Source organism: Choloepus didactylus, chromosome 1 (assembly GCF_015220235.1).
Source record: "Choloepus didactylus isolate mChoDid1 chromosome 1, mChoDid1.pri, whole genome shotgun sequence".
In the NCBI taxonomy this organism is placed as follows: Eukaryota; Metazoa; Chordata; class Mammalia; order Pilosa; family Megalonychidae; genus Choloepus; species Choloepus didactylus.
In genome coordinates this window covers 226135967-226159356 of record NC_051307.1, presented here as the reverse complement: position 1 = coordinate 226159356, position 23390 = coordinate 226135967, and the positions used below count along the sequence as shown (strand labels likewise).

General features: G+C 40.8%; 1 long non-coding RNA gene across 1 annotated transcript; it reads left to right on the top strand.

Moving 5' to 3' along the window:
* The first annotated feature begins 9340 nt into the window (after window positions 1–9340).
* Window positions 9341–18778, top strand: LOC119529148. Its single transcript, XR_005215814.1, has 3 exons — window positions 9341–9476; window positions 17040–17137; window positions 18472–18778. It is a non-coding gene; the product is annotated as an uncharacterized LOC119529148 (long non-coding RNA).
* The last annotated feature ends 4612 nt before the right edge of the window (window positions 18779–23390 follow it).

The following is a 23390-nucleotide window of genomic DNA, read 5'->3' as shown; positions in this document are numbered from 1 at the left end:
GTTGGAGGCAGGGTTGTTTGTCCCATCAGAGCAAAGCTCAGGATTGAGTTGAATGGTTGGGAGAAAGGAAGCCATTTTTTCCTCCAGGGCGTGAAGGAGAAAGCATGAAGTTCCAGGAACTGCACACAGTCATCTCATTCCCAAGAAGGCAACCAGCGGGGACACTAGCCCAACACACAGAGGAGGGAGGAGCCAAGAGAGCCCCTGGGAAATGAAGCCACAGTCCTGACTTTGCCACATACGCCTAGATCAACCCAATCCTGAAACCCCCCACTGTGGGCTTTTTGGGTCCATGAGTCAATATATTCATTTATTTTTAAGCTGTTGTAAACTGGATTTTTCTTTTGTTTACAGCCCAAAGTTTGTTAACTGATATTCACACCTTATCAGGTCTCCATGACAACCCTGCTATAAGATGCTTTTTTCCCCATTTTACCAATGGAGAAGCATTCAGAAAGAATGACTTAGTTAGGGACAGAAGCCTGGTACAGTGGATTTGGAGTTCAAAGATCTAGGTCCCTGCCTTATCTCTATTATGTTCTAGCTATGTTTCCTCCTCTGTAAAATGAACTTAATATTTTAAAGACCTTTTCTCCCATGGTTGTCATGAGTTGCTTAGCCAAATAGGACTCTTTATGAGATATCTCTTTGCAACTGTGAAGCACCATAAAATGTTCCTTGTCCCTGAACCTGGGACCCAGGTCTTTTACCTAGAAGTTCAGGGTCTTTTGTATTACGTAAGCTGCTGGCTCGACAGGTCCAGGTTCTGGCCTGTACTTTGATGCAGGTAAAGATTTTGGTTTCTTGTTTATAATGATAATTTGCTTAGCAAATCCTTCCTTCACAAGTAAAGGCATGAAGTCAAACTGAGCCCAGGCCTCACATGTTATAAATTAGAACTCAGCTGTATTCCAAGGATAGGCTTAATTTATCAGTTGGTCTGCTTCTAACATCGAACATGCATGCACTGCCCAATTCCTCCAGCTTCTTGGGCCCACAGGCCTGTACCATTTTCCATGGTTGGTTGGCTGGTAGGTTTTCCATGTCCTGTTAGCATCCCCAATGGATATTGTGTATCTTCTGCCTTTAGGGATTAAAGAGATAAACACATGTCATGGTGCAATTTTCTCTTGTTAGGTATAATTTTGAGGTAGATGTCCCTGTAGTTATTGAGGATAATGGAAGTGAAAGACTGTTTATAATACAGATAACAGGGTGAAAATGTGTCCTTACTATGAATATACTGGGATGATTTGCCTAAATGATTCAGAGTTGATTCTGCAAATATATTAATCATGAGCAAGAAAAACTGTGTTCGTCTTTGTACTGTTTATATTAGAATAGAGTGCTTCTCAAACAGGCCCTAGTTTAATAAGCACAATATAGAAGGAAAAAATGAAATCGATTTATTCTTATTATTTGAGCAGTATGTGCTTTATTGTATACACTTTGCTTCTGGCTTTGGAGAGAATAATTTATTTGTAAATCTTCTCTTTTCCTTCCCTTTTCCTTGATTTTAAAGAGTAACTGACGGTTTAACGGTCTTATTCGGGCCCCATTTATGAAGGGTAGCTATTCTCACTCAAATAATTCCCAATATTTATTTTAAATTGTAGCATTATTCATAAAGATATGATAGTAAAACCTTCCGTCATAAAAGTCGAGATATTATCTCATATTAACAAGTTGAAAGAAATGTAAGCAGGAATTTCTTTTGTATTAATTTGCATTGAAGGGGAAATTGACAATAGCCAGGAAGTGGAGAAATAAATTTTGACACAGATGCTGACTTAATTTGAACTTTTCAGACGCCAAACTAGTCTTGGTATATTATAGAGTGACGTCAGACTGTGACTACCTACCCTCCAGGTTAAATCCAAGCAGTGGGTGTGACGTTGAATAGTTTACTTATTTTCTTTCCTTTGAAAGAAAATATATTCAAGGATAGTAGCAATGTCCTTGCAGTAGAAGGCAACCTGTTTATATTGTCTCCATCAGTGTCAACTGTTGAGTTCCAAGGAAGAAGAAATGTAATCCTGGTTCAAGGACAAGCACTTAAAAATGCCTTCATCTCAGAAAGAAAACCAAAGCATCTCTCAGTTCTGTTTATGAAATGCCTGCATTTTAAAAGTAATTTTCTTCTGCTGCTGGAAAAAACTCACTCCACAGCTGGAACTACTTAACACATAGGTTTGCTTGGTTTTTTTTTTTTTGCAAATTGAACGACTAATTCAGGCAAACAACCAAGGGTTTGATTTAATTTTAAATTGAAAGGGATGGACAGTCATGCTGGCTGAATTCCTAGGTTGGCTCACTGTGGGGCCCTACCAATTGTTTAGACAATATTTTGACTTCTGCAAGTTCAGAATGGGAGACAGACCAAGATTTAAAAATATGTTTTGGTACCACTGACCTGCCTGTCTTTTATTAATATTTTCCGTGCTTTAAAACAGAGACTGTGAGGTGGTAATCTCAATCCTAATCCTCTATCCAAGTACTCTGTGCTTGTAATTGCATTTTACTCCCACCCCAGGAGTGCAAGTGGAGTGACTGGAAATTGCCAGATGGCACAGAAAGGAGTTCTATGACTTGGGTTTTACAACCTGAATTAGGGCCTGTTATGCAAGGACTTGGCCCACTCTTTCACTGTGTTTGGATATTTCAGGGGCAAAGCTGGACTTTTCATGAGTATGGAAGGCCAGCGCTAACTGGAAACTTGAGGCTCAGTCCCCCCAAAAGCTAAGGATGATCCAGGTGATGAAAAGTGGACATTTGTTCCCATCTTTATTCATCAACTCTTTGTAGAGGAAGCCATGATTTCAATTTATAGAGTATTCTGAAAGTTACTTTTATCCAATCGTGAAATCTGATTGGACAATGATGCAGAGCCTAGAATTGGCAAGGAAAAGACAGTACTATTAGGTTGCTCTAAGAGTTTTGCTCTCTTGGGGGGAAAAGAACTAAATTGCATAGAATCTAGAGAATTCTAGAACTTTCAGCCCTTTTCATTACTGCTTACCAGATCTGGTTGCTTAAAATGACTCTGGTGTTTCACCTTTTGACTTTTGATATTTTCCTTTTCCCTTCCTCCTTCTATCCCTCCTTCCTTCCTTTTTTTCCTTCCTTTTATTTATTTTTTTCTTTCTTTTTATTTCTTCCTTTCTTGTGCATGTGTGTGTAAAACAAAGCTGATCACTACTGACAGATCTCCTCCTTACAGGAGGAGATCCAAAATGAATACATGTTGATTAACGAATGTGTTTTTTAAAACTGAGACCCAGGCAGTACTGGATTTGTCACAATGCTATCCCGTTCTCTTCTGAATTTCCGTATCTTCTCTTTGCCCAGGCAAGTCACACTCAAACTACAAGCTCCAGATCAAATAATGTTTTCATGAACTTTCTGCCCTCACGTCAGACCATGATGATGACTCTCTGAGCCCCATGCTCCCTGCCCATTGTATGCTGCTGTCACGCTCCCAACGACTTTCTATCATATTGCGCAAGTTATAAGGATAACATGTTTGCTGAATAACAGTGAGACAATGAAGAAATTCACAAACCAAAATAGTGAAATACTCCTTCACACGTATTCCAGTCCCCCCTTCCTTCTAGAAGAAACAGCTTCACAAGTCTGGATGCATCTTCCCAAGCTGCCTTTTAGGTATTTATATGCATATTCATGCACCTATACATATGTATAGGTGTTCTGTTTCATATATACTGATGTGAAATCATATTACAAATATTTTTAACACCTTTCTTAAGCTATAACTGACATACCATACAATCAACCCATTTAAAGTGTACAACTCATTGGTTTTTTATATATTCACAGGGTTGAGCAACCATCACCACAGTCAAGTTTAAAACATTTTCATCACCTCAGAAAGAAACCCTTTACCTATTAGCAGTCACCTCCCATTCTCCCCATCCTCCTCCAGCCCCTGGAAATCATTAATTTACATTTTGTCTCTATGAATTTGTCTGTTCTGGACATTCATACAATTGGAATCTTACAGTATATTATCCTTTTGTGTCTGGCTTATTTTACTTAGTATAATGTTTTCAAGGTTCAGCCATGCTGTAGCACATATCAGAATTTCATCTTGTTCTGTGACCAAATAGTATTACATCATAGGGTGATACTACATCTTATTTGTCCATTCATCAGCTGATGGACATTTGGGTTATTCCCACTTTGGGGCTATTATGAATAATGCTGCTATGAAAATTTGTGTACAAGTTTTTGTGTGGCCATATTTTTTCATTTCTCTTGAAGATATATGTAGGAGTGGAATTGCTGGCTCATATGCTAATTCTGTTTAGCATTTTGAGAAACTGCCAGACTGTTTTCCATTCCCACAAATAATGTATTAGGGTACCAATTTCTCCACATCCTTGTTATTGTCTTTTTTATTATAGCCTTCCCAGGAGGGTGTGACATGGTATCTCATTGTGGCTTTGGTTTGCATTTTTCTGATGGTTAATGATGTCAAGCATCTTTTCAGGTGCTTATTGGCCATTTGTATATTCTTTGGCTTCTTTACCTATTTTTATAAATCAAGTTGTCTTTTGTTATTGAGTTGTAAGAGTTCTTTACATATTCTGGATCCAAGACCCTTATCAGATATATGATTTGCAAATATTTTCTTCTCTTCTTTGGATTGTCTTTTCACTTTCTTAATAGTGTCCTTTGAAGCCCAAAAGTTTTTAATTTTGATGACGTACCATTTATCTATTTTTCTTTTGTTGCTTGTTCTTTTGGCATCATATCGACGAATGCATTGCCTAATCCAAGTTCATGAAGATTTCCTCCTATATTTCCTTTAAGAGTTTCATTGTTTTGACTCTTACATTTAAGTCTTTGATCCATTTACAGTTAATGTTTGTATATGGTGTAATGAAAGGGTTCAACTTAATTCTTTCACATGTATATATCCAGTTGTTCCAGCACGATTTGTTGAAAAGATTATTCTGACCCCATTTAATTGTGTTGCCACCATTGTGAAAATCAGTTTACCATAAATGTAAGGGTTTATTGTTGAACATTTGATCCTATTCCATTGAGCTATATGTCTATCCTATGCCTGTATCAAACTGTTTTGATTACTGTAGCTTTGTCATTAGTTTTGAAATTGGTAAGTGGGGTTCTCCAACTTTGTTCTATTGCCTCTTCTTAAACTTCCTATTACTCTAATTATTTCATATGTACTCTTTAGTGACTGACTTCTTTCACTTAGTATTATCTGGGAGTCTTATCCATGTTGTTGTTGTCTCAGTAGTTTGTTCGTTTTTATTGCTGAGTGGATTGCATTGTATGAATATCCCACTGTTTATTCATTCTCCAGTTGGAAGAGATTTGTGTTGTTTCCAGTTGGGGGCTATTATAAATAAAGCTGCTGTGAACATTCTTGAGCATGCCATTGGGTGGACGTATTCTCTCATTTCTGGTATATATTTACCTAGGAAAGGAATTGCTGGGTTATAGGGTAGGTTTATGTTTGTCTTTGGAAGATACTGGAAAAGAGTTTTTCGGAACTACTGAACAGTTTATATTCCCACCAGCAGTATATAAGAGTGTCAGTTGCTTACATCCTCAAGAGCACTTGCACTTTTTTGGTATTCTGGTGGGTGGGTGGTTGTATCTCATTATAGTTATAATTAGCATGTCACCAATGATCAAAGATATTGAGCACCTTTTCATACACTTACTGACAATTTGTGTAATCACTTTGGGGAAGTACTTGTTAGCATGTTTTGCCAACTGTTTTAAATTGAGTTGTCTGTCTTTTTCCTATTAGTTTGTAGGAACTGTTTATACATTGTTGATACGAGTCCTTGTCAGATATATGTATTGCAAATATTTTCTCCCAGTCTGTGGTTTGCTCTCTCACTCTCTTACTGTTCTCTTCACCCCACCATGCAATTTTAAAAATTGGGATGTAATTCATATACCATAAATTCCATCTGTTTCAAGTGTGCAATTCAGTGGGTTTCAGCATATTCACAAAGTTACTCAACCATCACCATTATCTAATTCCAGAATATTTTCATCACCCCACCCCACCAAAAAAACTCTGTACCTGTTAGCAGTCACCCCTGCTCCTGTTTTCCCCCAGACCCTGGCAACCACTAATCTAATTTCTGTATTTGTGGATTTGCCTATTCTGGGTATTTCATATAAATGGAATCATACATTATATGGCCTTTTGTGACTGGCTTATTTTGCTTAGCAGAATGTTTTCAATGTTAATTCATATTATGGCATATATCACTACTTCATTCATTTTTATGGCTGAATAATATTCCATCATATAGATATACCACATTTTCTTTATCAGGTCATCAATTGATGTCTTTTATGAATAGAAATTCTTAATTAATGAAGTCCAATTTATCAATCTTTTATTTTATGACTCATGCTTTATAGCAATCTATTTAAGAAACTTTGTCTACCTCTGTGACTTGTTTTTTAAACACCCTGAGTGTCCATGTCAGTATATGGAGATTTACCTCATTCTTTCTTCTGATTCCTTTTTCCACTCCTCTGTCATTGAGTATATTTGGGTGGTTTGTAGTAGATGGCTATTTAAACAAGTGCTGCAATAAGGATAGCCACATAGACCAGTGAACTAGAATTGAGAGTCCAGAAATCACAGCCACACATTTATGGCCACTTCATTTTCAAAAAGGGTGTCATGTCCAACTTAGTGGGAAAAGAATAGTCTCTTCAAAAAATGGCTCTGGGAAAACTGGATATCCAATGCAAAAGGATGAAGATGGGCCTCTGTCTCACAACATATACAAAGATTAACTCAAATAAATCAATGACTTAAACATAAGAGCTCAAACCATAAAACTTTTAGAAGAAAACAGAGGGGAAATCTTATGATCTTGAATTTGGCAATGGATTCTTTGAAAAGACACCCAAAACACACAAAACAAAAGAAAAAAAATGGATAAATTGGACTTCATCAAAATTAAAAACTTTTTTCCATCAAAGGACATTATCAAGAAAGTGAAAAGACAACCTACAGAATGAGAGAAAATAGTTGCAGATCATACAGCTGATAGGAGTTTAATATCTAGACTATATAAAGAACTAGTAACCCAGTAATTAAGACAATTAAGAAATGGACAAAGTACTTGAATAAATACTTCTCCAAAGAAGATATAACTATGGCCAGTGAGCACATAAAAGGATGTTCAACATCATTAGCCATGAGGCAAATGCCAATCCAGACCACAAAGGATAATGCCACTTCATACCCACTACAATGGCTATTATTTTAAAAATGGAAAATAAGTGTTGGTAAGGAAATGGAGAATTGGGAATGTAAAATGGTTGAGTCACTGTGAGAAACAGTTTGGCAGTTCCTCAAAAAAGTTAAATGTAGAATTATCATATCACCCAGCAATTCTACTCCTTAGTGTATACCCAAAAGAACTGAAAACAGGGACTTGAACAGATACTTGTTTACGAGTGTTCAAAGCAGCACTGTTAACAACTGCCAAAAGGTGGAAACAGCCCAAGTGTCCATCAACAGATGAATGGATAAACAAAATATGGTCTGTACATACAATGGAGTGTTATTCAACAAAAGAAATGAACTTCAGATATATATGCCACGATATGGTGGAACTTTGAGAACACTATGCTAAGTGTAAGAAGCCAAACACAAAAGGACAAATATTATATGATATAACTTACATGAGGTATCTAGAATAAGAAAATTCTTAGAGACAGAGTAGATGAGAAATTACTAGGGGCTGGGGGTAGTTATTGATTAATAGGTACAGAGTTTCTGTTTTGGTGATACCAAAGTTCTGATAATGGATGGCAATGATGGTAGTGCAACATTGTAAATGTAATTAATGCCATTGAGTTATACACCTAAAAATGGTTAAAATGGCAAATTTATGTGATATATATATATAATGTGATATATATATTACCATAATGAAAAATTTTCAAAAGCAATACTGTGATAAAAATTCTTATATGTCGACTTTGTGCATGTAATCAAAGATGTCTTTAGGTAACTTTCTAAAAGTGGAGTTGTGGGATCAAAAGCATTTGCACATTTTCAGTTTTGATAGAGTTGGCCAAATTGCCTTCCAGAAATGTTTCACCAAATTTACATGCTGCCAGCAGTTTGAGAGTGCCCATTTTGCCACCTCCATGCCATCACTTGATATTAAAATATTTGCCATTCTTATGAATATGGATTGATGTTTTCTCTAGGAATTTCACAATTTTCTCTAGGATCTTCACAGTTCCTGATGGGTAGGGACTCCTTAGACACTCATCTGTAATCTCTTTAAAATTAAAGTTTAGCACTGTGGCAGGGAAAATTAGTATTTATTGTCTGACTATTAATTTAACAGATAAGGATAAGTCAGTGTTAGACTTGATTTAAATCTGGAAATTTCCTAGTGTATTCTTTGGGGATAAATGTGTATGTTGTTGGGAAGTGCTTGAGTTTTTTATCTGCTCAGTGGAGAGGGGTGGGGAGTTCCATGGTGTTTTCTCAGCGGCTGCTGAGCCTTGATCTGAGCCTAGACATCGATCTGTTCCAGCAAAGCCTCTGTAGGGGCTCAATCTGAGCAGTTACACTGGGGAGAGGATTGTCTCCATTAGGGCTGAATTCCTACCTCTCCAGCTGTTAAATTGTGGGCACTTCCTGGCTCACAAAGCAACTGTTTGGCAGGGTTTTCTTTCAGAGTTTTAAATGGGCAAAAGGATGAACTTGGCCACCTGGCTGTCCCTTCTCCACACACGGCTTAGAGAAAAAGTTTATAATTACACTGGACTGATTCATCTGGAAACCCTAAGCCCCTTCTGATTTCTGAAAGTTGTTCCTGTTTTGCTACTCATTCTCCAAAAGTCCGGTTAACACTGATCAGGTTGTGGTTTTAATCTGCGTTTCTGTCATTTGTCTTTGAAAAGGAGCCTATTTATCTGATGCTCTGTACTGATGATTATTTATTTATTTGATGCTCTGCACCAAACATGAAGCCAAGAAGACCAATTAGTGACTTCATGAATCAAGGTTCAGTTGACACTTTGCTTGTACAGGAAGCCATTTGTTAGTTTAATACCTTATGAGTTAATTACTGGCTTCAGTTCTTCAAATTCATAGGCTGAATCTGGCTGTTTTTACTCTGAAGAATTAGAGCATAAAATCAGGACACTTAACTTACATGTGGCTTTAATTCACCAAGCACCTTAGTTGAAATAAATGATTAGCCTTGGCAATAGGGATATAAACAGGATATCCATTAGCTTGCTTGCTAATTGTTTTCCTCTTCCCCGCTTCCTCTTGTCCCAAAACTTAGAGAAAATAGCGCAGCAGACACACTGAGCACAGGGAGGTGTTCACCCCGAGAGAGCTCCACGGATCCACGAAGGGACAGGTTGGGGTCTCACCTCCCATATCACACTCACACCAGAGCCTACGCACAAGCAGAGAGGTAATGTCAGCCTCAATATTGAAATTATTTCTCCCTTTTTCTCTTTTGGTTTGGACAAAACAAAGTGGGGTTTGTGAGTGTTAATATTGCCTTCCTAGATCACTCAGAGAGCTCAGTTGGGAGCCTCTAGGTGGTTAAGATCAGAGAGTCACTCTCAGTAGTTCCCACTAGTTCTAGTAAAGGTTGTTTATTACAAGGAATTGTGGTAGAAAGTTATGGAAATGCAAAGATGGAATCCAAATATACACAGACCCCAAGGGAACAGAATTGGGTCCGGAAAGCATTCAAAATGGAACCTGCTCTCACACTCTCTTGCATGCTCTCTCTTTCTCGGTTTCTCACTCTCACATGCACACTTTCTCTCAGCCTTTCTCCTTCACTCTGAGCCACTTCTCTATTCTCTTCCTTCTTTCAACTTTCATGGTCCATTGGAGGGCTGTCAGGCCCCAGATCTGCTTCAAGACCTTCCATTCCCATGCTTACACCAAAGTTCCTCGTACAGTCTGGGTGGCTCACCTTCCTCTCCAGGACACACCACGGCAGGCGCCAGCCTCAGTCCTGTCATGAGGCCTCTGAGCGGCTGTGGGCGGGCAAGGATCAGCATCTCTTCAGCAGCCTCTTCCCTCGCTCCCTGCTCTGGGCCTCGCTAAAGCCGTTTTATGCCTGCCATGCTGGATCGTAATTGTTTGTTCACGTACTTGCCTTCCCTGCCAGTCTGTGGACTCATTATGAACAGAAACTGGTCTTTGTTACTTCCTATTTTACCACAGTCCCTGGAACGTCAAGGGATCTCAGGAAATCTTTGAACAGGTAAATGAATCTGTGTAATCCCTCAGCTTGGAATCCCTTTGAATTTCTCTGTGCATAACCACATCATCTGTCCACTAAAAAAAAAAAATTTGCAGCAGAAATCAGTTCTGTTAAATATGATTTCCCAGGCTTCGGCTGCATTCCTCTGAAGGCTGGATGAATGGAAAAGCTTACTGCTGGCATTCGGGTCTTAGTTCTTCCACAGCCACACTTCTCACTGGTGCCTCCTATAGCAGTGGGAAGATGCCAACCCAGGAGGCCTGATCGCTGCCAAATCACACTTTCGGAGGCGCCGTCCCCGGGAGGCTCAGCACGTTGGTTCTGAGGGCTCCGCTCCTTGGAAGCCCTGCCGCTCAGGCTGTCTGCCTGCTCCCGGCATGGAGACACGTCATTGCTGGCCTCTGGCCCTGCCATCAGTTTGCTGTCAGCTTCCTCATTGATTTTAAATTTTATTATTGGCTTTTAGAGCACTCGAGGACCTGAGGCGTTCCTTCACCATCGATTTGCTTGTTCCCAGCTGAGGGGATGAGCTTCACCATCTTCATCTGCTGGCTGGGGACCAGCCCCTCTGCCTTATGCTTGGAGATCCTGGGCTTGTTCTGGGTCAAGTCAGGGAGACTGGGCTCATTTCTGAAGCCATCTGGGGTACCGAGACACTTTCTTCCAAGCCAAGTTGAAGGCTCTGCCTATTCACCATGACAAGAACGAATGCTTGTTGAGCACACATGGTGTGCCAGCTACTGTGCCAAACAGTTGACATGAATTGCCTCATCTAATATGAAAATCCCTGATGAGGTAATTTATCACCATTTTACAAACAGGGAAACTGAGGCTCGGAGAGATGTGGCAGTTTAGTGACTGTAGAAATTTAGCAACCTCTCCAACAGAGGATCTAAACTCTCGCAGCCTCCCATAATGTGACTGAACATGAGTAATACACAGCCCAAGCCACATGTAACTTGCCCTCGAGTTCAGCAACCCCCAAGGTGGTTTATTCCATGACCAGTGAGACAACTCCACCGATCACATGCTGAGATGTCTGCACAGCGTTAACTTGCTATGACAGTCTCTAAACGTCCTCTCGGCTCTGTACTTACTTTTCCACAGATGGTGACCAACAATTCTCAGACCCCTGCCAACGGGTAAACCTCACTGTGAGTGGCACTGCTCCAGTGTACCCTGGAGTGTCTCCCCCTGTGGAAAAGAAGGAATTGTTTCTGCTAGCAAAAGCTGGAGGCAGGAGTGGGCAGCCTTGCTTTGGAGAATTCTAGCTTTTTTATACCACGCTGTCTCCACTTCCTTTTGCCCCCACCAGAGCCCCTGCAGGAGTGAAACTGGGTCTGCCAGCTCCCTGCCCTCGATTGATGAAAGAGGAAATGTCCGCTCTGAAACCATGACTTTTTATACTCCAGGTCAGGACAACTGTTCCTACCTTTAAAGGCCCAGGGATTGGGCAGACTCTTACAGCCTGGCCTGACCAATTCACTTCTGCCTCTTCTCTCTCCTCCCCTCTTCTTTCCCCTCTCCTTTCTTCCCTCCTCTTCTCTTCTTCCCTCCCATTTCTTTCCTCCCTCTCTTACCCACTCCTCCCATCCCTTGTCTCCTTACCTCCCTCCCTCACTTCCTCTTCTCTCTCTCCTTCCTCATTGGGGAGCAACCTGTATTTTCCTCCATGAGACACACTTCAGTCAGTGTTAGCATCTTGGGGGGTTTGGGAGCAAACCCACCCAGGCACAGTAAATCCTGTGACTGGCAGGCGGGAAGTGAGTGCCAGCACCCTAGAGCCACATGGCTGGTGCTCCTGAGGGAGTGGGCTCTTTTCATGGCCTTGCCAGCCTTCTGGACCAGCTCAGGAAGCTGCTAATAGACTCTGCCTGAGTAATAACAGAATAGGAAGGGAGGAAACCTTTTTGAAGGTTAACGTTTTTCACTGTGCAGTAATCACAGGGAAGCTGTCGTTCCCCAAGGCAGGAGTCACATGGTTGGTTAACTTATATACACCGGCTACCAAGTTTCGTAGGTTGCTTCGGAAGGAGGCCTCTCAGAGTACCTCCTGGAGTCCAGACCCAGGGATCGGGGGGATGCCTTCCCAGTGGGCATGGCCTGATGGGCACAGGGCTGTTCACACAGAGCACGCAGGCTTCCTTACCTGCCCCTCACCATCACTCCCTCTGCGAGTGAGTAACTTGACCCTCTTTTATAAACCTAAGCATCCTTATATAGAAAATGGGAACAAAAGTATTACTATGTCTCAAGGCCTTGGTAAGAATTCAAGGAGGTAATCCAAGTGAAATAGTCCACTGCTTGGCACCTAGTAAGCACACAAAAATTGTGAAGTCCTAGAGAAAGTATGTCCATCGACAGATAAATGGATGATCGAGTGCGGTATATCCATACAATGGCATATTACTCAGCCTTCAAAAGGAATGAAGTTCTGATACATGCTACACCATGGATGAACCTAGAAGACATTGTGCTAAGTCACACCAAAGCATGAGTATTGTTTGATTCCAGTTATATGAATGAATAAGCAAATTCACAGAGATAGAAAGTAGATTAGAGGTTACCCGGGATTGGGGGAAAGGGAATAAGACTTATTGCTTAATAGGTATGGAGTTTCTGTTTTGGATGATGAAATAGTTTTAGTAATGGATGGTGACAATAGTAGCACAACACTATAAATGTAATTAATGCCACTGAACTTAACACTTCTTAAATAGTTAAAATGGTAAATATATGTGTGTGTGTATATATATATGTATATATAGACAAATTTTTTTAATGTTAGGTATTTCAACTGTGATCATCTTTGCCTATAATTTGTAGATGAGCTCTAGAAAAATTAATCAAAAGGCCAAGTCATATGGCCAGTAAGAGGGTAAGCCAGGACTTGAACCCAGGCACTCTGACTCCTGAGCACTCTTGACCACTGTGCTTTACTGCTATTTGAAATGTAGACCCTGTTACCATAGAAGAGTTGATGATGAATCTGGGAACCCCTTGAGGATCAGGATCATGTCATCTTCATTTTCACATCCCCAGTGCCTATCACAGCATCTGGTACATAGAAAGAGCTCAATAAATGATGAATCAAGAGGGACGCAGGTCATGGAGGAAAAAATTGGACTGAGTAAGTCAAGAAAGGGTGTGTAGCACCAATACATGATTGACTCAGAAACCAGCACCCCTACTAACCAAATGCTAAGGAACCAAATTAGGAATCTAAGGACTCCTCTGTTTCCTTCACTAGAGATGATCTGGCCCTAAACCTTCCTTACCCTTACATAAAGCTGAGGTTGAGTGGTGAGTGTAGGTGAAGGAGGCAGAGATTGAGTCTTGTAGAAATCACAGGTCATATATGTTACTTCAAAATATGGATTGAGAACTTCCTCAAATTCTACAGTCACTGGCTTTATACTTTTTTTTGCATGTCAGCCACGACCGGTTAGCCAGCCAATTGCAATTCGTCCCGGTTTAGAAGGATACCTGATTCAGATTGGCATCGAGGTGTTTCTTTAAAAAATAATTTTGTTTTATGTTTCATTTTAAAACAAATGCTTGATCATTTTAGGAAATTGAGAAAACCTAGCTGAGTAAGAAATGTTTTTAATTACTCTGATTCCCCCAAACCCAAATAACTACCAAACACATTGGGCTGTATTTTTAACTAGAGCTCATTGAACAGTTGATACTTTCTAGTTACGGATCTGGTGAAGCCCTTAAGATTTCTTTTAGAAGAAAAAAATATTCCAGACTTCTAAAAAAAAAGGCACCGGGGTGCAATGGAAAAGGCCCTAGATGGGACCTTGACTCTTTCCTGCTTTGCCTCAACATCTGTCAACATCAGGGTATCGCCCTCTCAGAGCCTATTTCTGCAACTGTAAGAAACAAGGAGATGGAAAGAGACTAGGGGTAGCTGATAGGCCAGATATTGGACTACCCTATGTTTCAAATTCAGTTTCAGTATCAACAAAATAAGATGGCCATTTGATACAAAAAATTGATATTTCTAGATTCTCTTGAAAATGCAGAAGATCTGGTAATACTGGGCTAACATTCTACCATGACAACCGTTGATTGAGGGTAGGTGATACCTGCTCTCATTGGATGGTGCATTTGTTCCTCAGCAATCCCTGGAGCTCCCACCATACTGAGGCAAGCATCAGTTCCTATTTAGCATTTTACACTGAGCCCACTTCATTTACCTACCCCGTATCTCCAGAAGACATCTGAATATATAGCCTGTTCACAGTTATCTCTTCTATTCTGTACTTTTCTGCTCCTCTAGCTCCTCCTTTCTTCAGAAGAAAAAGAGATTCCTTTAGGACCCATGCCAGATATTACTCTCCCTTTGCCCCTTCTGATCCATTTCTCCCTTTGCATACCCCAGGAGGCTGACCTTTATGGGGTGCATCAACAGGGGCACCTTACCTCCAGGCATCTGGCTGGGCTTTGCCAGTGGAAAGCAGCAGCAGGATATCACAGCACAGGATGGGAGAGGTTGGGCTGTTTATTCCCACCAGCTTCCTACCTGCTTGACCATGGTTGACAGTGGCTGCCCTTTCCTAGAGCTCTAGTTCTCTCTCCCCTACCCTTCCAGATCTAGGGAGGGTAACGGTCCCTGGTGCATCACCATGCCTTGTTGGTTTCCTTTAACTCTGCCCTCATTTTAGTAACTAGTCCTTCTCATTAAGCTCTCCTCAATTATCCCTTTGAGTGGGCCTTCTCTACCCTCCTAGGTGACTGATTCAAGTTTTAATTTTATTTTTATGACAAGCAAAGAGGTAGCTGTAGAGCTGGCAGATGCTGAATCATCCGAGACCAGTCCTTTGCCCCCTGGTCCAAGCATCTGGGTACTTACAGCCACCCTGACTGATGAAGGCCTTTTCATTTTCCCTCCAGTGTTTGGCATCCTGTAGCACACGTATTATGAGTTAATGCGTCTCTAAAAATTAAGCACTGAATCAGGTCCTTTATTTATAGCTCATTTTACAAATGTGAATTAAAGTGGGCCAGTCTTATGACACTCTCAAATTTATTATCCCCACTTGATGGCTTGGATAGTTAAATACTTCAGTGAATAAACTTAAAATTCATTAAGTCTCATTTTCTCATATTTCATATATTTGCAATCTACTCTCTTCCCTGGCAGTTTTCAAACAAGAAAATTAAGCCTGGATCTGAAATTTATGGACGTATTCTTCTAATATTCCTTTAATTAGAAACTCATATGTGGCTTCCTAAGCAAGCCACCCAGGAAGACAGCTTATGTGATTTGAGCTACCTTATTGTGTAACTGCTTCCTAATTCCAGTTCTTTTCTTTCTTCCTTAAGCTTTCATTAGCTCCAAAACACCACGTGGGTCAAGTTCTATAGAAACACACCTAGGAGGGCTAACTTTTCACCTTCAAGTTGATAGTAAGAAGGTTTGGTAATAGTTTATGGGTTTAGTTTTCACTGCTGAATATTAATGGCATGGAATTAGAGCTCCTGGCCAATTGGTTATTTTCTGAGATAGTTCATGGGAGACCAGGGTTATTGGCTATGGAGGAAGGAGTCTACTTGGCCTCCTTTGGTTTCTAGGTACATTTGGTTTCTAAACCCATTCTCTGTCACCACTTGTGCTATGCAAGTGTGCCATTTTGAATAGTCTGTTAACTACTGCTGGAGAGAGAGGGAGAGCAAATATGACACATATCCTGTTGTGGCATTGGAGGAGATTTAAGTTATCCAAGTTGCCCAATTAAGTGAGCCTAGATTTAGATATCACTTCAAGATCAGCTGCTTAGGTTGGGAACTGCTTGTGAGGTAAGACTGGGGAGTTGAAGATGTCTAAGACTTTTAGAGCTGAATATCTTTGGCTTGAAAACTTAATGAAGAGCACTGGAAGGAGTAGAGTCGGTCAACAAACATTTATTGGTCTCTTATGTGCAATCCCAGTACTAGATGCTGGAGATACAGTCCTGACCAAACAGCTGATGCTTACTCAGTGCTTGCTTATTCTGGGCCAGGCGTGGCTCTCAGTGTCTTCTGTGTGTGTATGTGTACGTGTGTGTGTGCATGTGTACATGTGTGTGTGTGCATATATATAAACTCGCTAATCCCACAGCACCCTTTGAAATAAGTACTAATACCATTTCCAATCTATAAATGGGGAAATCAAGGCTCTGAGAGGTTAACACACCCAAGGTCACACAGCCAATAAGTGGGAGGAGAGAGATTTGACCCATTTTAGTTTCCCGGCTACTAAAACAAATGCCATACAATGGGGTGACTTAACAACAAGAATTTATTGGCTCATGGTTTTGAGGCTAAGAGAAGTCCAAAATCAAGGCATCAGCAAGGCGGTGCTTTCTTCCCCAAAACTGTGGCATTCTGGGGCTGGCTGCTGGTGATTCTTGGTTGTTGGCCTTTCTGTTACTTGGCAATACACATGGCTGCATCTTCTTTCTCTTCTGGGTTCCATTGACTTCAACCTTTTGGCTGCTCCCCATGGCTTTTCTCTCTGTCTGACTTTGACTCTGCTTATAAAGGACTCCAGTAATCTGGATTAATGCCCAGCCTGTTTCAGTTGGGCCTTACCTCAACTGCAGTAACATCTTGAAGAGATCTATTTCCAATGTCTCTACACCACCAGAATGCACACCAAGACAATGAAAATGTCCAAACTGGGTATACTCTTCAATCCCCCACCCCACAACAGTGTGACTCCAGAGTAATGATTGTAATCATTGTGCTATGTTCTCCTAACAGAACCCAACCCTTAGGGAGTTTTCATTGTTGAGGATAGGAAGAGGAAGGAGTTGAGCAGACAATAAACACAGAAACAAACAAGATGTTTTCAGATACTGGTAAGTGCTATGAAGAAAAATAAAGTAAAAAGGGGGCATAAAGACTGGGGCAGAGGTGTGGAGAGGTATGGTGGACCGAGAAGGCTTCTTTGTGGAGGTGACATTTAATCTGAGACCTGAGTGAGGAGAAGGAGAACACTCCATATGCAAAGAACCTGATGTGTGAACAGCTAGTCAGGCTTGAGGGTCCTAGAGAAGGCCAAAGAGCCAAAATGTGGTGAGTGAGGGGGCAGGGAGGGAGATTAGGGCAGGGCTTCGTGGAGCAGGTGAGGTGTTTGAACTGTATTCTGTTTGATGTTGAGAAGAGTTGGAGGTCTTTAAGCAAAGCAGTGGTGTGATTTGATTTGCATTTAACTGAGTACTGTGGCTGCTGTGAAGGGACAGACAGGAAGCAGCAAGACCAATTATGGAGTCCTGTAGTTGCATACTGAGAGATGAAGGTGGCTTGCACCAGGAATGTAGGAGTGGGATCAAGGAGCAGGGGATGGATTTGAGATATGTCCTGCCTACCCAGCATGCTCTCCTTCCTGAGGTTAGGAGACAGGGGCCTTCCAGGCTTTGAGAAAGTCACTCTCTAACAGCAAAACTAGTTTAAAAAATATTTTTTTGCATAGTTTCCTAAGTTTTCTGCATGTTGCATTTATTGCTTTTGAAATTGGAAGGATAAAACACATTTTTTAAAAACATTTCCCAAAGAAAATATGGGGGGCAATTGGTTTAACACATTTGGAAGAGGAAGGAAAGCGTGGGGGGCTTTGATTAATAGTAGGCTCTGTATGTAATGGGAGATGACTTTCCGAAAATGTAATTGAATATTTGTTGCATAATTAGAAAAACAGTATCTAGAATGAAGAGAGTGAGTCTTTGAAGGAATTGAGGGTAGACTGAGTTGTCTATTTATCCCCAAATGCTTGGGAGGAGAGGGAGAGGGAAGGAGTTTTTTTCCCTAATCTAATACTTGAAAAGCCTGCTCATAATGATGAGGTGTGACACCAGAAGAGGTAATCTCTAACTGGGACAATTACATAACCTGCGTAATACTCAGAGTCAATCACAAAAATTGTTGTCCTCTAGTCTAGACATGATTCAGCTAACCATCTAAGAACAGAAAGCTTCAATTCTTGCAGACATTACCAAGCATTTTGGCCATTTGGTTGAAGAGGAAGGAATGTCACTTATCAGGCTGGCCCAGAGCTTGGGTGAAATCTTCCTGAAACCATTCCATGCTCTCCAAAAAGCATTTGGAATCTTCAGTTGATATCCTAGGTGAAGTGTCACTGGGAAAGATGTCTAAATTGATTTACACTGATTTATTTATCTTTCTTCTCTTCAAGTTTTGGTGAGCATGGGTCAGAGTACCTGAAGCTGATCGATTATAGGCCCACTGAGCAGATGGAGTTTCTTGACCTGCTAACCCAAGAACAAAGTTTTGACTCAGGGACCACCAACCCCGTGAGGCCCTCTCTGGCTGTTCCTCTGGTTTCCCACGGTGTGTCATCTTATCTTCTCAAAAGATGTAACCTCATACTTGGTGATGAGTTCATAGCAGATGTTAATAGTATTTTGTACAGAAGCCTTTTTGCCAATTCTTAGCAGAATCCTTTACCCATCAAAGTTGAAAATGCTGTATACTAGTCATTCCCTACTACCCAAAAGCTTTTTAGTTTGTTCTTAATTACCGTGCCAATGTTAGGGTCTTTATTGGAATTCTATTAAAACTCCTTAATTGAATTATTGCTATTGCATGTTGAACTAGCTCTTCATATTGGTCAGGCCACTTTCGTTTTTCATGAGACAAAAACCCAATTTTACCCAGAGTAAGCTAAACAGTTCACATAACTGGAAATTCTAGGGATGGAGATGGCTGGATCCAGAGGCTCAAGTGATGTCACTGGGGCCCTTGCTTTCTTCTGTAATCTCTTGAATGGATTCTCTCCATACAGCCAACGATGTGGATTTCTACTGTCCATGAACCTAAGCTGGAACTTCATTTCCCAGAATCCCCTTCTCTGAGTAGTTCCAGGTTAGCATGAGCCATAAGAGACATTTTGCTTGAGATCTGGGTATTGGAAGTAAAGCAGCCGCCATATTTTATGCTTGGAAGGCCAGCGTGGGGCATGAGATGCTGTTACAGCTCGCTCACCTTGCTGGTGCTCCTCCATCTCCTCCTGGATCCTTCTCCCTCTCTGACTCCTGGGCCAGACTGTTCAGCTCGGGGACAAAAGGTGACAGCTTCTCCTCCAGCTTATCTCCCTCATCAAAGTGGGCGCCTCAGGGCTAGGGAGCAACCAACGTAAGCTCCAGCCTGTCCTTTTAAATTCCGGTCCATCTTCTCAATCGCCTGCCCTCAGACTTCAGGTTCCAGCACCAGACCCAGAAACAGCAGCCTCATGTAGACTGTTTGACTAGCTCTTACCATCACAAAAGGCCAAGGCCTGTAATGAATCCCTGATAATACATATCTTCTAGAGGCTCTGCTTTTCTGAGCAAACTCGGAGTGTTACAGCAAGAAAGGTGGCTACCGTATGCATAAATTCACTCCCAACAAGCTTAACACTGAAAGGGTCTTTTATGATATCTCTGACCAGAGAAGTGTCACAGGAAGCATTTAGACTGGATATAGCTTGTCATTGTGGTAGGGACAGGGTGGGAGGTGTGTAGAATAGTATGATCGGTAAAGCCTGAGACCCAGTCCCACCTTTGTGGCTGCAAAGAGTGAAGGCAGAAGGCCCACCCATGCATATTAAACATTATCCACTGGGGAAAAATAATTCAGTCCACAGAAGGAGGGGGAAAGAGTGATGGGCAGGCAAAAGCAGATGTTCACAACACCTAATCAACCCCCCACCATACCCCCACTCCCCACCCCTGCTTTCTTGATTACAGTGATTCTGCATTTACCTGAAGAGGATTAAATGAGATATAATCAATCTTCAAGAAATGATTACTATGCCCAGCCACTTTGCTTGAGATATATTATCTCCTTTTTATCCCCAGAATAATTCTATAAGTAAATTGAAGCTCAAAGAGATAAAATAACCTGCCCAAGTTCCCTCAGCTAGTTGAGTAGAGAAGCTGGAATTTGAACTCAGGTCTCTCTGTGTGTTCTCTTAGCTTTTACCTTCTTCTAACCACATACCCAGATGTCATACTAAGTTGAATGCTAAATGCTAACTCAGGCAGCTCTCTGTAATCAAAGCCTGGACATCTCTCCCTATTACATTTGCCTAACCTTGGTAATTTTGTACAGATTGATCAGCAAGCTGAGAAAGCAGCTTCTTTCTTCCTCCCTGCAGATGTCAATGATCCTGCCAGTGGAAAATAAATGGTTAGCCACAGAGTAATTCTTCTGGTTAGTAATTGGCAAGACAGTTCATATGTTAAGGGATTTGGCACGAAGGGGGAGGCAAGAGGCTTTGTTTTAACAACCCAGAATAGTCAGGACATTTTTTAGAGTGTTGGCAAAGAAACTTGCTGCTGTCTGAGTGCAATTGCAACATCACTGTATTATTAAGTGTTTACAAAATGCAATTTTTTTTGACAATGGAGAAAACTTTCATGCTGTTTGGTCATTAACAGATTTGGAAATGAACTGACCAAGAACAAAAGTTTAAGTTCTGACACTGTGTAATTGGATTTCATAGAGTAAAAGTGAGTGAAGTTTCAGGGGAAATGTGGGGAGGAGTGGAGGCTGCTTGATTTTGCTAACTTGCTGCTTTGACTCACTGCTGAATGTCCCAGAGGATCCAGTCCCTTCTAAGAACCTAAGGATCTTGTCCCTTTGCTTAAAGGAGGGGCCAAGAGGTGCTCTAGTCCAAAGTTATTTTCTGCACAACCAGGAAAATTGGGTGAACACATGACAAGTGTTGTGGATTATTTAATGCATCAAATAGATGATCAACTATGATATGTTTCAGCTGGGATTTGCAACTTGTTAAACCAGAGGGAGTTGAACTGGAAAGGTTCAGACAGAAGAAACTGCAAGTTTGGAGACTTTTCCTTCTCGATTCAATTCTCTTTTAAACATTTGGCAGGAGAAGCCAAGCAAGCCCAGAATGAAGCTGAGCTGCCTCAGCTGTAGACTCCCTTCTTTTCAGTAGGTTTATAACTTTCCTGGTAGTAAGTCTTGCGTTTGAATTTCAAAGCCCCAACTACTGGTTCTTAGCTTTCCTCAATGTCAGATAATTTTACCCCAAAGCTCTTTAAAGACATATCAGATAACAAACACAGAAAGAGATGTTTGCTTTTAATTTCTCTTCTCCCTGTTCAGCCTCCCCCCACCTCCAACACCCATGTACAAGGAGGTCAAAAAGGGGAAAGTAAAGATAGAGCAAATAAGATGGAAATCTACCTGTATCAAGACTGTGACCTTCAGGGGCTACATAGCAGGTCTGAGTAGCACTCTGGGTTCAGGGAAAGATGGGGTGCTCTGTATGAAATTTTTTTTTTTTCATTTTTATTGAGATTGTTCAGATACTGTACAATTATCCAAAGATCCAAAGTGTACAGTCACTTGTCCCTGGGTACCCTCATACAGCTGTGCATCCATCACACTTAATTTTTGTTCAATTTTTAGAAACTTTTCATTACTCCAGACAAGAAATAAAGTGAAAGATGAAAAAAGAAAAAAAGAAAAGGAAACTAATCCTCCCCTATCCCTAACCAACCCCCCTCAATTGTTGACTCGTAGTATTGATATAGTACATTTGTTACTGTTTATGAAAAAATGTTGAAATACTACCAACTGTAGTATATAGTTTGCAGTATGTATATAGTTCTTACCTATATGCCCCTCTATTATTAACTTCTAATTGTATTGTCATACATTTGTTCTGGTTCATGGAAGTGATTTCTAGTATTTGTACAGTTGATCACGGACATTGCCCACCACAGGATTCAGATTTATACATTCCCATCTTTTGACCTCCAACTTTCCTTCTGGTGACATACATGACTCTGAGCTTCCCCTTTCCACCTCATTCACACACCATTCGGCACTGTTAGTTATTCTCACATCTTGCTACCGACACCCCTGTTCATTTCCAAACATTTAAGTTCATCCTAGTTGAACATTCTGCTCATACTAAGCAACCACTCCCCATTCTTAAGCCTCGCCCTATATCTTGGTACCTTATATTTCATGTCTGTGAGTTTATATATTATAATTAATTCCTATCAGTGAGACCCTGCAATAATTGTCCTTATGTGCCTTATGTGTCTGGCTTATTTCACTCAGTATATTGCCCTCGAGGTTTTGTCATCAACCCGTTTTTTTTTTGTTAATATGGTTTTGTTCACTCACCATACATTCCATCCCAAGTAAATAATCAATGGTTCTCTGCATGGTCATACATTTATGTGTTCACCACCTTCACCACTATCTATATAAGGGCATCTACATTTCTTCCACAAGGCAGGAGGGAGAGTCAAAGAAGGTAGAGAGGCAAAAGAAAGGGGGGAAAAAATGACAGCTAGGAAGCAGCAAAAGGAAAAATAACCTTAAATCAAAGTAGAATAAAGAATCAGACAATACCACCAATGTCAAATGTCTAACATGCCTGCCCTATCCCCCCCTCTTATCTGCATTTACCTTGGTATATCACCTTTGTTACATTAAAGGAAGCATAATACAATGATTCTATTAGTTACAGTCTCTAGTTTATGCTGATTGCATCCCTCCCCCAATGCCTCCCCATTTTTAACACCTTGCAAGGTTGACATTTGCTTGTTCTCCCTCATAAAAGATCATATTTGTACATTTTATCACAATTGTTGAATACTCTAGATTTCACCAAGTTACACAGTCCCAGTTGTTATCTTTCCTCCTTTCTTGTGGTGTCTCACATGCTCCCCACCTTCCTCTCTCAACCGTATTCATAGTTACCTTTGTTCAGTGTACTTACATTGTTGTGCTACCATCTCCCAAAATTGTGTTCCAAACCATGCACTCCTGTCTTCTATCACCCTGTAGTGCTCCCTTTAGTATTTCCTGTAGGGCAGGTGTCTTGTTCACAAAGTCTCTCATTGTCTGTTTGTCAGAAAATATTTTGCGCTCTCCCTCGTATTTGAAGGACAGCTTTGCTGGATATAGGATTCTTGGTTGGCGGTTTTTCTCTTTCAGTATCTTCAATATATCACACCACTTCCTTCTTGCCTCCATGGTTTCTGCTGAGAGATCCGCCCATAGTCTTATTAAGCTTCCTTTGTATGTAATGGATCGCTTTTCTCTTGCTGCTTTCAGGATTCTCTCTTT